The following is a 17,777-nucleotide window of genomic DNA, read 5'->3' as shown; positions in this document are numbered from 1 at the left end:
ATGCTCTAACTACCATACAATTGTGCTCATTTCACACGCCAGCAAGGTTATGCTCAAAATCCTCCAAGACATGGTCTAGAGGGGTGGGGTAAAAATCAAATAAATAAATAAATAAGGCAGGCTTCAGCAGAACATGGACCGAGAACTCCCAGAAGTACAAACTGGATTTCGAAGGGGCAGAGGAACTAGAGACCAAATTGCTGACATGCACTGCATTGTGGAGAAAGCCAGAGAGTTCCAGAAAAACATCTACTTCTGCTTCACTGACTATGCAAAAGCATGGCAGAAAGTGAGGACTTAAAGAACCTCTTAATGAGGGTGAAAGAGGAGAACGCAAAAAATGCTCTGAAGCTCAACATAAAAAAAAAAAAAAAACAAGATCCTGGCCACTGGTCCCATCACCTCCTGAGAAATAGAAGGGGAAGATATGGAGGCAGTGACAGATTTTACTTTCTTGAGCTGCATGATCACTGCAGAGGGTGACAGCACCCACGAGATTCAAAGATGCCTGCTTCTTGGAAGCAAAGCAATGATAAACCCAGAGAGCACCTTAAAAAGCCACCCTCCCCCCCACCTTAATTCAGTCTCTCTTTTGCTTGACTGCCTGTTCATTTTCAGTTTTGAGTCAGTCTGTCTGTCTGTCTGTCTGTCTTTCTCTCACACACACACAGACACACACACACACACTCCATTTCCTCCCTCCCTCCATTTTCTCCCTCCCTCCATTTTCGCCCTCCATTTTCTCCAATTACATACGTTTAAATAAGCCTGATGAAGTCCTCGGTCTCTCGCACCTTTCTTTCTTCCCTCCTTCCCTTGCTTGCTCCTTTCCCGCTTTCTGCTTGCTCGCATTCACTTCCGGAGGAAGCAGTCATTCAGAAGCCCCGGATTGATTGATGGCCTGGGGCTAATCCCCAGCTGGAACCTATTAGCAAAGCTTATCTCCCCAATCTCTGAACAAACGGAACATTTAGAAGTCCCCTGCTGCAAGGAAGGAAGTAACAGGACCAGGTGGTTTACAATTTGAGCTTGGCTGCAGAGGGTGGGGGTGGGAGGGAGGAGGTAGCACTCTGCTCATTACCCCCAGGATTTTCACTTTTACCCCACTTGGGGTAATTTACCCCTGTTCCCCGACCCATGGTCTATAACAAGAAGAGCTTTAATGGTTAAATGTATTTGTACAAGATTGTGGTTAAAATTGTGAGATGCCAGAAATAATAATAAAAAAGTGATTGCTCTATTGTGGTCATATTGTTGGCCTATTTAGTATTATATTAAGAATATTTACAGGACATACAAATTAGATATCTATAGATTCTACAGCATTTTGTAGCTATGTGTGCTTTTCATTAGACTATGATAGAAGTGTGATTGAGCAAAGGCACAGAGTTAGCTTAGATTGCATTTAACATCAGTCAAGATTTCTTAAGACACCACCAAATAATTATGCTGTTATCTACTATTATTTTCCTTCACTATTACCAAACCCGTATTTTGGAACAAGGCTCAAAGGTAAAGTCTATCATTGTTCCCCATTATTTCCTTTCATCATGTTACCGCTTACAGTTGGTCTTTAAAGTACCACAACATCCTCTGTTTTTTGGCTTTTGCCTTGTTTTGTGTCTCTTGCTGGAATGGTTGCAGAACAAACTTCAAAAGAACTGAATACCAATTAGAGGTCATAAATCATTGTATGTATGAAATGCAGCCATATACTACTGTCCCTTAGAGTCTGACATGAATGTTTTGGTGTGTGATCTCTGTCCTCTATCTCATATGTCTGAAGAAGTGGGTGAAGTTCCATGAAAGCTTACATTAAAATATAAGATGACATAATGTTTTTGTCTTTTTTTTTAGTTTTTATTCCTCTTTTGTTTTTGCCTGATATGCTTGCACAGACTAACATAGCTACCTCTTCCAAAATTACAGAGCTTTTTTAGGTTGCAGTAATCTTAATTCATGTTTTTGGAATGTCGAAAAGTGGAATATGTATGCTGGTAGATTTTTCTTTGTAGTTGCATTATTGAATAGTATGCATTTTCTTCTAATTTCCTACATTGATTGTACGAAGTATAACACGGGTTGAAATCCTGTTACATAGTGTAGGAAATCCCACCGGAGGAGGCCCAGTGAGCATTTGGAGAGTCTGCCCCTGCACTTGTGAAACTGAACAAGTAGCACCAGTAATATTTATGTAAGAATTATTTATGTAAGAATTGTTTAAGTAATTTATGTTTAAAAACGTATACATGCAAATATTACTATTAAGGTTGTGTATTATATAGTTCTGTTTATTTCCTTTTCAGTTCTCAGAAGGACATTTGCTGATCAGTTTGTCTTTAGTAGAATGAGGTGTTTTGAATTCAGTTCATCTTATCAGTTTATTAGATAAGCTTGTTAAATTCCATTTTGCCACTCCTTGCGCAATGCAACTATATTTTTAGACTAGGATCATGCTGAAGACTACTGGAGAGTAAAGACACGCTGTCATAGTAACAGAATCTCTGGCTTGCATGAGTATTACTTTATGGAAGCTAAGATCTCTTTTGTGGAGGCTTGGCTTGTGATTATTCAAGGGGGACCTCTTGCACAGCTGCCTACATTGCATGAGAGCAGGCTTAATAGGAGGTTATGGAATATTTTGTTCATAATCCAAATCAAGTATTAAGAGAAATATACGAACAGACATACATTTAGCAGCTCTTAACATTATATGAAACATTCTGAATAAGAAAGTAGATGCAAGTAGATGCCTAGAGTGGTCTAGCCGCCTAGAGTGGTCTTAACCGACCAGATAGGCGGGATATAAATAAAATAAAATAAAATAAATAAATAAATAAATAAATAAACAAGTAAACTGCTTGGAAATTTTAATTATGAAAAAAGTATTTGTTAGTCCTTTGTCATCTTCTCTCCCTAAAAACTGCTTTACTTATTAATATGCTTCATTAAGTAAGTATTGAACTATTTGATGGCATGAAATTTACTTTGGCCCACAGTTTGCCATCATATCCTGTGAGTTCTTAGTAGTTTGAATTAAAGATAATACTTTAGAGGAAGTTGAATTATCTGGATGGCAGGTTCTTGGCACTATAATCAACAGACACTGTGCAGCTATTCTGTATTTTCCTTCTAAACAATAAAAAGAAAACCCACCCTATGTATGTATGTTTTAATGTGGTAAAGGGCCTTGAGTGTATCAGAGAAGCCAAGAAGAACACCATCATTACAAGTCTAGCTTCCTTAGCAGTGGGACCCAAGGTAGAATGAAACACCGAACTAAGATGTATCTGTCCTCTTCAGGAATTAATGGTTGCATGAGCAGGAGAGAATTGATAATGCCAGTAGTGACGGGAACAGATAAATACTTGAAGGGCAGCTACGGCAGTAGGTGGAGAATCTTTTGTAGACATTGGTTATGATAATCAAACTAGCTTGTTAGTAAGCATGTAAAAGGCAATGGCAAACCACTTTTGAGGTTTTTTATATCTCAGAATCAGTCCGAAATGAAACAAGAGATAATGCTGGGAGACGAGACTCCCAGGTTAGAAGACACTGAGGACAGCTGCAAGAAAACAAAATATAGGAATAACTAGTGCTGCTGCTAGTGAAGCAACTGGCTCAAAGTTGAAAAGATGTCTGGTTGCTGAGGTATATCAATAGAAAAGGAAAATCTGGTATGCAGAACTGGCATGTGGAATATGAGAAGTATGACGCAAGGTATGCTTGAAACTGTAAAGCAAGAAATTGATTGTTTATACATTCTAGTACTTGGGGTGAGTGAATGAAAATGAGCTGGAGTAAGAAGTTTTCAGTCAGATAATTACCAAGTGTTTTACTTGGGAAACAAGAAACTCAGAAGAAACATTTCAGATTTAATACAGGGGTGCTCAATTTACGACCATAATCCGTTCCAGAAAGTGGATGTACCTCGAAATGGTTGTAAGTCGAAGCACCATTTCCCATAGGAATGCATTGAAATGCAATTAATCCATTTGGGCTAATGAAAAAAACAAACAAACAACAACAAATCACTGCAAGACCCATCGGAAACGCGGTTAATACCTTCCAGCCGAAGGGGGGGGGGGAAGAAAAGCAATCATGTGTGCAAGACCCATCAGAAATGCAAAGAAAACAAAGGAAAAAGCAAGGGGAGCACATTGGAAATGCAAAGAAAACAAAGGGAGCACATCAGAAATGCAAAGAAAACAAATGGAACACATCAGAAATGCAAAGAAAACAAAGCAAAAATCAAGGGAAGCATGCAAGACCTATCGGAAATGGAGAAAAAAAATCACCAAATAGCAACCAAACCCTCCAAGAATCATCTAAAATGGGGGGGGGACAAACAACCCCCCAAGACCCATCGGAAATGAGAAAAAACATTTCAAAAAGTAACCAAACTCCCCAAGACCCATCAGAAATGAGGGGGGACCCAAAAAAACAAACAACTCCCCCAAGACCCATCACAGCACAGAAACATAACCCCCCAGCTCAAACCTACGCTGCAAAACCCGTCCAGAACAGTTTTTTAAAAGCAGAAAGCAGCACCTTATCTTACAAAGCAGCCTCCTCTGATTGCACACTCTCTAACTGCTGGGATGAAAGTGTTGGTGTGGGGCCAAAACTCCAGAGGCTTAATGAGGCTCTAGCCTCAAGAAAAATTCTTAGAGTCTGGTTGAATGTGAAGCTTAGCAAGAGCACTCTGTTATGAAAGACAAGCCTTGAAACTAAGGACACTAATTATATAGAGCCTCTTATCAGACTGGTTCAATTCCTCCCACTTAAATAGCAAAGTACAGTGGGGTCTCGTCCTATGGAATTAATCCGTATTTGAACAGGGTCCGTAGGTTGGAAAGTCCTCAAGTCGAAAATGCATTCCCCATAGAAATGCATTGAAAACCATTTAATCTGTACCTGGCCCAAGAACCCGCCCCACAAAAATTTTTATAAAAAAATTAAACTTAGCTTTCTGAAGCTTTCCAGGGGTCTCCCGTTGCCACCATTGCTGCTGCCCGAGGCCCCCTAGGGCTTCTCTGCTGCTGCTGGAGGCCTCTCAGAGGTCCCTCGCTGCCGCCATTGCCGTTGCCGGAGGCCTCTTGGAGGTCCCTCCCACCGACGCAGGCTTTCCCAGGGTGGACCAGGCCTATGGGGGAGGGCTTCCCCCGGTAGGCCCGGTCTACTGCCCCGGAAAGCCTGGTAGGCCCAGTTCACCCTGGGAAAGCCTGCGTCAGCTGGGGGAACTTCCGGAGGCCTTCCCCGCCACCATGGGAGGCATCGTAGAGTTCCCCCCCCCCACCATCGATAGTGCTTCGGAGGCACTATCAGCGGTGGGGGGGACCTCCAAGATGCCTCCCATGGTGGCGGGGAAGGCCTCTGGAGGTCCCCCGCTGCTGCTGCTGCTGGGAGCTGAGCCGAATGCATGCTGCAGAGGCATTCATAGAAATGCGCCATCTGTGTCCATGGCGGATCGGTGAGTGGACCGTTCGGCCCCATGGGGCTGGACCCTTGATAACACCACTTGTGCGGGGATATTGGTGTACGAATACTCCCATCTCACAATCCTAAAAAAGGTCGAAGGAAGTAAAGCAGAGCCAGAAACAAATAATGAGCCACTAGTATGTTTGCTTGTTTTTAAAGGAAATGCATACTCAGGTAGCCAAACAGACTGTTTTACACAGATATATTAATTAGACAGCCAGTATAAAAATCAAATAGAGGATATGGTTGATGGAGAAGCTGTGTTCTCTGCAAAAGCAAGACTAGGAGTAGGTTGTAGTACAGACTATGAAGAGTTAATATCAGAAGCTGAAGAAGATCACTAGAACAATCATAATGCTAAAGAATCTCACTCGATGACTAATGAAACTCAAAATTATTTGACAGATGAGAATGAAAGGCAAAATTTAACAGAACTATTATAATAAACATTGCAAAGAAATAAAAAAGAACAACAGGGGAAGGAAAATCAAAGATCTCCTCTATGAGTTAGGAGAAGCCAAAAGGAAATTTAAACTAAAATTAGGGATATTAGAAGGATAGGTGAAATATGGTATCTAATCAGAGTAAAATAAAGAGAATGTGGAAGTAATGTACTGAACATGGTGAGATTAGAGATTCCTTCCAAAAAATAATGTGCAGAAGAACCAGCAGTTTAATTTGCTTTCAAAACATTTAGAAGAACTGTATCTCTAGGAGCAAATGGAAACTAGTGGAGCAATTTCAGGCTATAGAGATTGCATCTATCAAAATGCTAACAAGAATATGCTGACAGATATGGGGAAAAATGGCTCACAGACTGGAAACATTCAATGTGCATTTTTATCTCAAAGAAAGGAGATGCCAGGGCTGTAGTTATTTTATGAGTATTGTATTACTTTCCCACATGAGCAAGGAGATGCTTGATATTTTACAATGAATCTTTTAACCATATGTGGAAATGCCAGATGTCCAGGCTGGATGCAGAAAAAGAAAAGGCATTACGTATCATATTTCACATCACTTTTGGCTTCCCATCTGTTCAATCTGTATACAGAACATATTGTATTGGAAGGTGGATTAGATTCAAATGAACGAAGAGTTAAGATTGATGGGAAAATATCAGTATGCAGATGATACTATACTACTGGCACAACACAGCAATTCCTTCAAATGACCACTGATTGTTCATGGACCAGGAGAGTGGGGTTCTAGATCAAATGAAGCTTCAACTATCCCTGGAAACTAAACTGACTAAATTGACCCTATTGTACACTGGATAAGAAAACTCACAGGAAAAGACAATAATGCCAGGAAAAATGCAACCAGTAGAGAAGTGAAAGACTTAGCCTGAGATGCCTTGACTCAATAAAGGAAGCCATTGCTTTTAGTTTGCAAGACTAACAGCAGGGGTGTTAATTATAGGTTAGGTTGGAGGTCCATAATTCTGAGTGTCAGAAGTAACTTAGTGGGACCTAAGAAATAGAAAATCATGGCAAGGTTGCAGCTAGAATGTGGTACTGTATTTGGTTCTTGAACTTCACATAAAACTGATTGGATGAATCACAAGAAAATGCATAATAAAAACCTTAACTGGACATAACCTTTTTGAATTTTTATTTCTGGATTAAGGACAGAAAAGAAATGAGATGTCTAAAGGACAATGCTATTAGAAGGTTCTTAATTAAGCAAAAGAAATTGAAGTCATTGAATATTTCAGAATATACAGTCTCATTTTTAAATCTTTTTTAAAAAATTAGGAGCTAGGAATCATACTTCCCTAGTTTGACACATTAAGTAATCAAACAGCAGCATTCATTAGTTGACAGCCCTAAAGATATTGAAGAAGCTCTACCATCTGTTATGTTTAGCTGAAACAGGAATGTACATCTGTTTTGCCTTCTGATGAAATAGTAGAAACAATAAATCTAAGTAAATCACTCAGTAAAGTGTACAGTATTAATTCTGCATATTTAGAAAGCGATATCTACTAAATTAAGCAATTTTTCTGTTAAAGAAAGTAGTGGTGCAGGCTTTTAAGGTGATTAAATCAAATTAGGTTCTATAAATTATAAAGAGGGAATATGGTAGTGATGGAAATGGCTCCTCAAGCCCCTCTTTTTATTAAATTTTCAATGTTTAAAAATGTTTTCACTATAAAATACCATGGAAGCTCACTGGGGTTGTGGAACTGGTCAAACCACTCCTTAAATATATCACATATCCTTTATGCCCCAGTGTTCCCACTCCTGCAATGTGAGGTTGAATCTGAAGAAGATGAACACTCTGTGGGTAAGTGGCTCTCATGTGCTTCAGATGGACGTATTTATCTAGGTAACATTGCATTGCCAGTGTAAGAGTAGCTTGGGTGTACTGATTGATTCAATCATCAACTAGGGCTCTGGGTGGCTTTTACCAATTTTGCCTGTTTTGTCGGTTATAAGTATTTCTAAGTAGAATTAGTCTGACCACTTTAGTTCAGGAGGCTCCAGTGACTTCCTGTTTAGATTATTATAATACACTCAACATTGCACTTCCATTACAGATAACTCAAAAGCATTCATTAGTATAGAATGTGGTTGCCAGCATTGCAATTGGTATAGCTGGAGTCACAGTCTGCAAGAGTTGCACTGACTGCCTGTTTCCCTCTGAGCCCCATTTAAGTTCCTGGTGTTTGACCTTTAAAACCTGTAAATGCCTTGGGACCCAAATGTCTCAGGGAATGTCTCTCCCTGTACTAAACTCTGTGCCTTAAGAATATCAGGAGAGGCTCTTCTTCATACATCATGTGATATGAAATGCAGGACTGTGACATATCCTCAGTATGGCTGATGTTATAGCTAGTAACCTGTCCAGTATTTACGTGAGTGGAACTCCAAATGTAGAAGCTGCCACAGCAGTCTGCTTAGCTGCTTGTTGGCTGACTGGTTGAATACAACCAGCACCTCTGATTGTTGTGGCAGCTTCTCTTGTTTCAAATTGTATATTGGCCTATATTATTTTGAGAATTCTATCATCTGTTTATTTACCCATGAATTGCAAACAGGCTTAATAGGTTGGTTAGTGTAAACTTCATATTATCTGGAGGTTGAGTCATGGCAACTGGGACTTATTTCTTGTTAGGCTGAAATGTTTTGCTACTCATCTGAGTAGCTTCTAAGAAGCTACTGAAGAAGCTACTTGGATAAGTAGCGAAAAGTTTCAACCTAACAAGAAATCCAGTTGTTGCCATGACTCAACTTCCAGATAGCCAAACATAGATGACCGAGAATCATCACAGATTCATGTTCCCTTCATTTTATTCCTAGACATGACATTGTTTTGTTATTTTTTACATATTGCATATTAAGATTTTGTAATTATATTTTGTATTCAACACTATTCAAAGCTGAAAAGTAGTATAAAACATTTTTGATATATATAGCCTATTGCCAGTTTGCTAGACACTTTGCAGATGAATTTATTCATATTTGTTCTAACGGATTTGAGAATTAATGTACAGTCTATGGATTTATGGCTATTTTTTAGTTGTACATGAAGAGGATTTGAAAAGGATTTTATAGGGATCTTTTTCTTCATTCATGTCAGAAACACCACAGCACGATTAATATATATTTCAAATAATTTTTGCCCAGTAACAGGAAACACCAAGTATCTTTGGGGCAGTCAGCATTAAGTCTTTCATTATGCATGTTGAGGGATACAGGGTACACTGACATAGATGTGAATTTGCTTGCCATTCTCCTCATTCACAAAGGACTGTGTTAATGCAAAACCCATTTTCTTAGGCTCCCTCTGGTTCTCCTAACTGCAGTCTGTAGCCTCTTAGGTGACCTCCAGGTAACCCACTTCTCCATATGATCAGAAGCTAGATTTTCTGGCGGTTCCATCTTTTTAAAGAGGTGGGTAGTTCTTCATTTCCATATTATCACCCTGGCATTCCCTACTGTCCCTTCATGGTTCACAAAAGTTCTGAAAATGCTTTACCTTGCTTTTAATCTGGAAGGGGCAGGTTGATAACTAAAGAGTGGATGTGCATTTCATGTACAGTGGAATCTCTACTTACGAACTTAATCCGTATTGGAATGGTGTTCTTAAGTTGAAATGTTCTAAAGTTGAAGCAAAATTTCCCATAGGAATGCATTGAAAACGGATTAATTGGTTCCGGCTGTTTTTTGTTCTTATGTAGAGGCACATTTGTACATTGAAGCATTAGTTCCCATAGGAACTAATGCAAAGCCGGTTAATCCATACTCTACCACTAGGGGGAAAAATTTTTAAACCTAAGATGACCTAAGGTTAAAAAAAGGGCAGGAAAATGGAGCTCCGTTCTCAAGTAGAAGCAAAATTTAGTGAACGGAACTGTTCTTGGATCATTTTTAAATAGGGCCGTTCTTAAGTAGAGGTTCCACTGTGGATGCTTTGAGTCTTTCCATATTGGCTGCTACTCCTCTCCATGGATGAAATGCCTGCTAGGTAATTGATTTTATGAATCAGAATGGCTTCAGGCATCCAGTAATGATTCTACAGTTTTTGTTGAATGCTAAGTCTACCTGGGCTGAACTATAGCATGCAGGTTTTGCATGTTTGCCTGTAGAGTAGCAGGGACAAGACTGTAGTTCTTAGTGTTTGTGATTGTGTTAGTTCCCAGTATCTTTGTTTCTTGCTAAGACCTTTTGCTTTGTATTTAGGCAGTACAGTATTTTGTACAGGTTGCATAGAATCCAAAGTAACACTTAGGTATTTTGGGGCAAACTAATTATCTAGTTGGATGCCCTTCCAGCTGATCTAAGGTTTTTGAAATGCATGTTTCTCAGATGGAAGGCATATATTTGGGGCTTAGTAGGTTTGGATTTAAGTTGAGTTTTGTGCCCAGTTCTTCTAGTGCATCTGTTAGAAGATATTCTACCACCTGAAGGATTCCGATTGAACAGCAAGTGTGAGATTGTCAGCGTAAATAAAACTTTTCATGCCTTCAGGAAAGTCTGTCATTAGTATCTATGTTGAACAAAATTGGAGCCAGTACTGCCTTGCAATAGACTCTACTTTTGAGTCCTCCATAGACTATTGTCCTTGAAAATTAACAAAAACTGTGAGTTTGCAAGAGTTTCTATTACTTTACTTAGCTTATAATTATTGGTTAGATTGTAGAGTTTTTGCTGATAGAGAGCGATGTCATAGGCAGTCAAGAGATCAACAAAGGCTACCCCGTGATCCTCCTCATTTCAAAGTTTCCCTCAATGCATTGAATTAGATGCAGGATTTGTGCTGTGCATTTCTTCTCATGTCTAAAACCAGCTTGTTGTGGTATGATGCATGGTTCCATTACTTATGTTAGACCAGTGGTTCCCAACCTTGGGTCCCCAGCAATGTTCCCTTTTAGCTGTGTGTGCACGACTCTGCCTCCCTCTGTGTAGCTTTCTTCCTCTTCTGAGCAGTGATTGTGTTCAACCTCTTTGCTTCGGTTTGTAATGGAACCTTGCATGCGGGGAGGGGGGGTAGAGTCACACATTTAAGAGGCAGAGCAAGGCTGAAAATTAGAGGGTATGTTGGTCCCCAGATGTTCTTGGACTAAAACTCCCAGAAGCCTTCATCACTAGCTGTGCTGGCCAGGAATTCTGGGCATTGTAGTCCAATTTAAGAATTATATGTATATGGATTAGACTATCCATATGTGTATTTGACATTTGCTCTTTGGGGCTGATGAAGAGTCAGAGGTGTCAAGTGATAAAGTAGCCTGATCATCAGTAACTGTTCATGGACAAGCTTCTTTTGGCAAGTCTAAAGGAGACAGTGGTAAGTTCCTTGTTTTTTAAAAAAATCTTCTGAATCTTACCGTGTTGGCCCATTTTTAACCAATCCCCATTTTCCATTTTTTAATAAGTGCTTCAACATCTTGTGACATCTCAATCTGAGGTTTGATATGCCACTGTATGCTCAAACTGTAAAGCAGGGGTGGGTTTGTAAACTGCTTTGCTGCCTAAATAGCAATCCTTATGAAGATTGTTTAATTGGCTAATTTAATTTGAGCAGTCTTGCACAGAACATCTTTTTTCCCCTTGATTGCCAGTCTCATATTTAAAATACACAAACATACTGTATATGCAAAAATGTATGTACATACAGGTTCAATTACATTTGTGAGTAAAAATAAGGTGGAATTTAGCTGGCAAATGCATGAATCACATGTATAATTTGACCTTGTTAGAAAAATATGTGTGAGTGTGAAACTTTCTAATTTTGTACAGAAAAATATGAGTATAACCGATTACTTTTAAAAATATTCTTACTTAACCAATTTTCTTTGTAAGTTTTCCAAATAGGATGTGATGTTTTGAATATGCTGCAGGGTTTAGCAGTTAGTATAATGTTCTATTTTCTGCAACAGAAGCATGTCAGGGTGATCTCTGTGGGTGGTTAATATTTTTTGGAGTTTTAGTCTTGAACCATGAAATTATGTAAAATTAGAGAGCTTGGTTCTGTGATATTTGTGAAAGAGAAATAATGGGTGAAGAAAGCACAACAGTGATAGTTTTCATTGAAGAGTATGTGTGTTGTGGTAGAAATACTGTCTAATCATTTGTATCTTGTACTCATATTTATTCTTATATAGAAGGCAGTGATATGATAGTTTGGGTAATGTGGGCTGCATATGTTAAATAAATAAATAAATAAATAAATAAATAAATAAATAAATAAATAAATAAATAAATAAATAAATAAATAAATAAATAAATAAATAAAATAGTTTTGTCCTTGTTGACATCTATAGCTGATGAACCATGGGAAAGGAGGAGTATGATGGTGCAAATCTTCATTTGTGCCTTGGTCACTACTTAAGAAACACTTGGGATAGCTTTGTTTAAATACTGTTTCCATGAGGATTAGGTGTCTGTTTTGTTGATGATAGTTGTACATATTCAACTGTTCTCCTGAATGTTCATCATTCTGTCAGTACAGTAAGTCTGTATTGTCTTTTTCTTTATTATAAAGTGCTTTCTGGTATTTGGATACTGTGTGACTGGACTAATAGAGATGCTGCTGAAGTTTGAAGACCCTCCATTATTCTCTTGTTTGGGATGGCATCTGAAACAGAGAAGACTTTGCTTGGGTTATGGCTGCTCCCAGGAAAAACTGATGCTGAGGGCAATACAGCGCTCCAGGACCTTCCTTCCTTCCTTCCTTCCTTCCTTCCTTCCTTCCTTTTCTTTTCTTTTCTTTTCTTTTCTTTTCTTTTCTTTCTTTTTTTTTTCATCCCGCTTATCTTCAGTCAATCATTTGCACAGAGGCTGCTTTCAAAGACTGGGCTTTGGGGAAAAAAGTTTGCCAGTTCATGGCAATGGACCTATTTACCAATGGATTTTAATATGAGCAATGTAATATTTGCCATTCTCTTTTAATTGTTTTCCTAATTACGACCTGTATGGAAATTGCCTTTAAAAATGGCAACCATATACTTTATTCACATGTTCATTACTGCCATTCCTGATTCCTTTTTGCATCATTTTCTGCCAGATCAAATTGCGTCACTGTTTATATGAAGTTGCAACAAAGAGTCTGACACATTACAGATTAATGAGGTTTATTTAATATAAACTTTTGTGAACTGCACCCCACTTCATCTGATACAAATCTGCCAAAGTGTATCCCAAAGTGTATTATTAATCTTTAAGGAGCTGCAAGGCCTGCGATTCTTGCTTGTACAGATTAGTATGGCTATGCCCATAGGAAATATGTGAAGTTGGGATTCCTCACCCACCCGTACTTACATTGAATTTTATTTGCCTTATTAATGCCTATTTTGTTGTCCCCGCCCCCCCCCTCAGTTGGAGAAACCCTTATAGAGAGCTTCATGATTTGCTTTTGCTCCCATCAGAAATATTTAGCAAATATTTGGCCAGCTCATCCCTAACTTCAAGTCATGTATGAACAAGTTTAAAATACTGGTCCCAGTACAGACTCCTGAGATGTCTCACTGCTTGCATTCATTCACTGTGAGAAATGACCATTTATTCCTATTGTCATACTTTGTGTAACCTCTGGAAGTACACTTCTAGACTATTTTGTCTTTATTTTAGATGAAAAGTTGAAGATTATCATAGTGGTTGTCATTATGATATCAAACTATTTAAACATGTTTGTATTGTTTTGTTCAGGCATGGTTTCTCAACACGATAATGCCTTTTTATTCTTTTGTACTTTATAGCTTGAATAAAGAGAAGGCTCGAGAAAAAAAATCTACTCCAAAAGATATTAAATGTTTTTATATAAGTATCGGATGGAGCCGTAGGTTACTTACTCTGATCTCATGGATTAATCTTATTAAAAGTGAATGCGGAATATTAGTACATTTCTGTGAGTCACAGATGTTCTTGCCTCCCTAAAGTTTATACAAAATAGCTAAAAGGTTGTGAAAAATAGCATTGTTTTCTCTTTGTTAAATGGATATATTAATAGTAGTAATTAAGCAAATTAAATAGGTTCTTGCAAGATAAAAGTGCAGCCTAAAGTTATATTTTGTAAGGGTTTTTTTTGCATAATCTTAATCAAAGTAAACCTTCATCATGGAGAGACATCAACATGATCTGTTCATTTTTATTATATTAGCTACGCTCATGGGGAAGTTGCAGCTCATCTTTTCATTTTAATATAATCTTGTTGATATTTGGACATTTGCTGCTAAATATATTAATATTTTACTATTTATTTTTACATTAGGTTCAAACAGTACCCTAATGTATTTGCAGGAAGACCATTTTATGTATTTACATCTGACTGATTGATAGATGAAAGTCACAAAACAAGCATAAAAATAAAAATGTGTCAGGGGCTGATGAAAATTTATTGCTTGGAAAGTTTTAAAAAAATTGTTCCCATTTTATGTTGGTTTCTTTACTTTCTACACAAGAGATTCCATCTTTTATGAATACTGTGTATTCCAAACAGTACAGAGGTTGCTGTGCCATTTGGTTTACTAATTTTGTAGCAGAGAAATTGGAAATTTGCAACCAAGGCTGAATTTTGCTTTTTTAAAAACACATCAAAACTTATAAACTATTTCTTTTATCTTACAGTCTCTCTTCTTCAAACCTAAGGTCAGTGTCCATAGTCTTAAGCACGTTCATGTTCTAAAGGTTGTATTCAGAAATAAATCACAATGTGTTCAGTGGAGTCTCCCATTTGAGGAAGGGACATCCAAGGAAATCTTTTATTAGCAGAAGACAGAGGGGGCATTGACTATTACGTACTCCTATAGCCTTCATCATTCTCCAAACATATGAACCAAAACACTGAAAATTATTTTGAAGAGTGTGGGAAACAGTATACAGAAGTGCAGGAAAAAGGGAGAATTGATTAAATTCCTTCCTATTCCTTCTCCAAGTGTCAGCCTCTCCTAAGTTAAATGGAAATGGGAAGATTCTATTTTTATGGAAAGGTATCATGAAGTATAACCTATAGGATTGCTTTGAAGGGTTTTATGCTAACACTGAGGTGTTTAGTTACTGATTAATTTTACTCAGAAAAATAGCAATTTGTGGTGAAGTGTGGAATGGAGAGTGCAGCTTTCTAGAGGGGCATTTTCTGGTGTACATATTATTTGCTTTGTGCAAGCCACTTTAAATTAAATTATGTGAAAGCTTTTGGCATATGATAAGCTGTTGAGGCGTATCATCTCACTATGTGACCTGGGCATTTCTACACTGTTGCAAGCTTCACATTGCAAAGAAACAATTGTCAGACCTACATGGCTAGCTGCTGCAGATGACCTGATGGTCAGGAGATGGTCTGATACCTCCTGACATTGCCATATGTAGTAATTTGGTGTGGTGTGGATTACCTGTACAGTAAGAGAAAGCAAAGATTGTTTTTTTTAAAAAAATACATTAGTTTACCATCCAACTCACAATATGTCATCCTGGTCCCAAAAGGAGACCAGAATGATGGCAGATGACCAAGATTAAGTGGTTGCAGAATGAATATTGTATAAGTTTCCCTTCAACAATGCTAGGGTTGGGGGTACCAGACCCCATATAGTTCAAAATCCATGTATAAACCTTATGCCCCCAAAACGTAACAACAAAGCATAAACAGTTGATACACACACACCAGAAGAGAGAAACAGAGACAGAGATACAGAGAAAACAGTTCTCTCTATTGGGGTTCTTTTCCACAGCATTGACAATCCTTTTGATACAGTACCATGTACAATATGCCTTAAAGGTCATTATGACTCCCTGATGTAGAGACTGGATTAGATATGTTTTGTTTTTGAGCAAGTAGACCATTTCAGTGCATTCAGTGCTGGTTCTGAGTGGCCAGGGGTACAGTATTTGTTAAATATTTATTTATTGGGGGAAAACCTGTATATAACCAAAACTGTGCTGCTCAGACTTGTGCAATTCAAATGAGAAGTATACTGTGAAGAGTATCTGGCTTCACATGAGATGAACAGCCCCTAATTTGGTAAACTGAAGCCTTCAAACAATGTTATAAATTGTTCGATTGGGACATAGAGGCCACTATCTTGTTTGTACTGACATAACATAAAGTTTTCTACTAGTTAATTTATGTCAGTGTCAGTGTGCTGGGTGTTATGCCCGGCAACAAGAGACTGCACCCTGCACTTGTGCAATTGGTGGCACATCCCCAGCACGACCAATTGCACAATGTGCTGGTACAAAGGGGATTGACTTCTACTTCAGATGTTGTGCAACTACCATGGAAGCAACCTTGAGTTGGCTGCACATAATTGCACAACAAGATTTTGGCCACTGTCCCCACCCTCGTCTGAGTGAAATTAGGCCCAGTGGGACTCCTAGATATGCCTGTTATTATGGCACACTTCTGTGATCTCAAAAGGGAGAGATCTACCCACTCTGCACTCATTTCCCAAAGAAGGAAGGAGGAGGATGCTCCCTAAATGTCCCTGAGATTATTGATCCTTGAATTCCCAAAACAAAAAAAAAACAAACAAAAAAAAAAAAACTTCAAACTTGTGTACTGGTTAGGGAATCCTGTGGCCTTGTGACTGAAGATGTTTTAAGGCAGAAAATGTCGAAATGCACACCCCCATGTCTCTCTTATTAAGTATGCAGAGTTTCATATGTCTAGGCTTCATGTCCTTGGACCCAGGGCTCTAGCTGGAAGACAAGATATGTATTATTTTGTTGCTATCGTTGTTGTTGTAGATTATCATTGATAAAGCAAAAACCATAACCACAGAAGAACTATAGAATTTTATTGTTGGCATTGAAGAAATTGTTAAATGATTTGGTATTTCTTCTTTGTGGCCTCTGTTGAATGCACACAAATGGGTTTTACTCCACCTGGGCAGGACTCTTCGGAATATTCTAGAGCTTAAAAAGACATGATTAGTAGGACGTTGCCCTGTGGCGTGCATGCTCCGCCTGCCCATAATACCTCAGTTCCTTTTAGCTGCCACTGAAATCAGACTTCTTTGGGAATTAGAGTTCGTGATTTGTAATTTTATCAGCGGTATTTTGATCTCTGGATTGTTTATGGTTTTCGATTATTGGATTTCGGACTCAATCAATTTTTTTATTTATGGATGTCCCCTGTGAGTTATTTTTTTCCTTATTTCTCTCCTTCCCACCCCACATTCCCACCCCTTTTAAACGCCCTCCTCAGTTCCATTCAAACGCTGCCACGGCATGTGTGTCACATTTCCAGGGGATACAGCAGGGGAAAGTCCCATAAGTCAGTCCAAAGTCAGAAGTCCGGGAGATACAAAACAGATGCCAAATTGTCAAAGCCAAAACACAAACTGTAGTCAGAAGTCAGAGTGCAAAAGCCAAGGGTCAAGTAAGCAAGGTTCAAGATAGCAGAAACATGGATGTGAGCCAGAGAATGGACTTGTCGCTTCCACAGATTTCCAAGCCTTCTAGGTACAAATTACACAGGAGCAGCAACCCTCAAAGTCGTAGAAGCCTTCCATCCTGTTAAAACTGGTCGATCTGGTGTTCCTTTGGGAAGCATTCATGCGAGCTTCGGATCTTTGTGTCATGAGTCTTTGCTGAAGCTTGTCCCTCACTCTGGCTACTGAGGGAGGACAATCTGGTGGTGATTCAGCTGTCTATGCTTCTAATTGCCCAGTATTTTTCTCAGCTGAAATTAACCCCTCAGATGCCAGATCTTCTTCAGCTGAACTCATGACAGTGTGCCAATAAAATTCCTTTAACGGACGGCCACGATCACTGCTTGTTCTGTCTGGGCGAGAGTCACCAAACTCACACTTGTCCAGAGTGTAAAAAGTTGACAAAACCGGCTTTAAAACTCTG

The 17,777-nt window shown here is 38.7% G+C and overlaps 1 protein-coding gene across 3 annotated transcripts in view; it reads left to right on the top strand.

Annotated features, from left to right (window-relative positions):
• Positions 1–17,777, top strand: part of FOXP2 (forkhead box P2) — a 576,890-nt gene that overhangs the window by 143,903 nt on the left and 415,210 nt on the right. The window lies entirely within an intron of this gene.

Source organism: Pogona vitticeps, chromosome 5 (genome assembly GCF_051106095.1).
Source record: "Pogona vitticeps strain Pit_001003342236 chromosome 5, PviZW2.1, whole genome shotgun sequence".
Taxonomy (NCBI): domain Eukaryota; kingdom Metazoa; phylum Chordata; class Lepidosauria; order Squamata; family Agamidae; genus Pogona; species Pogona vitticeps.
This window is presented reverse-complemented; position numbering and strand designations above follow the sequence as displayed.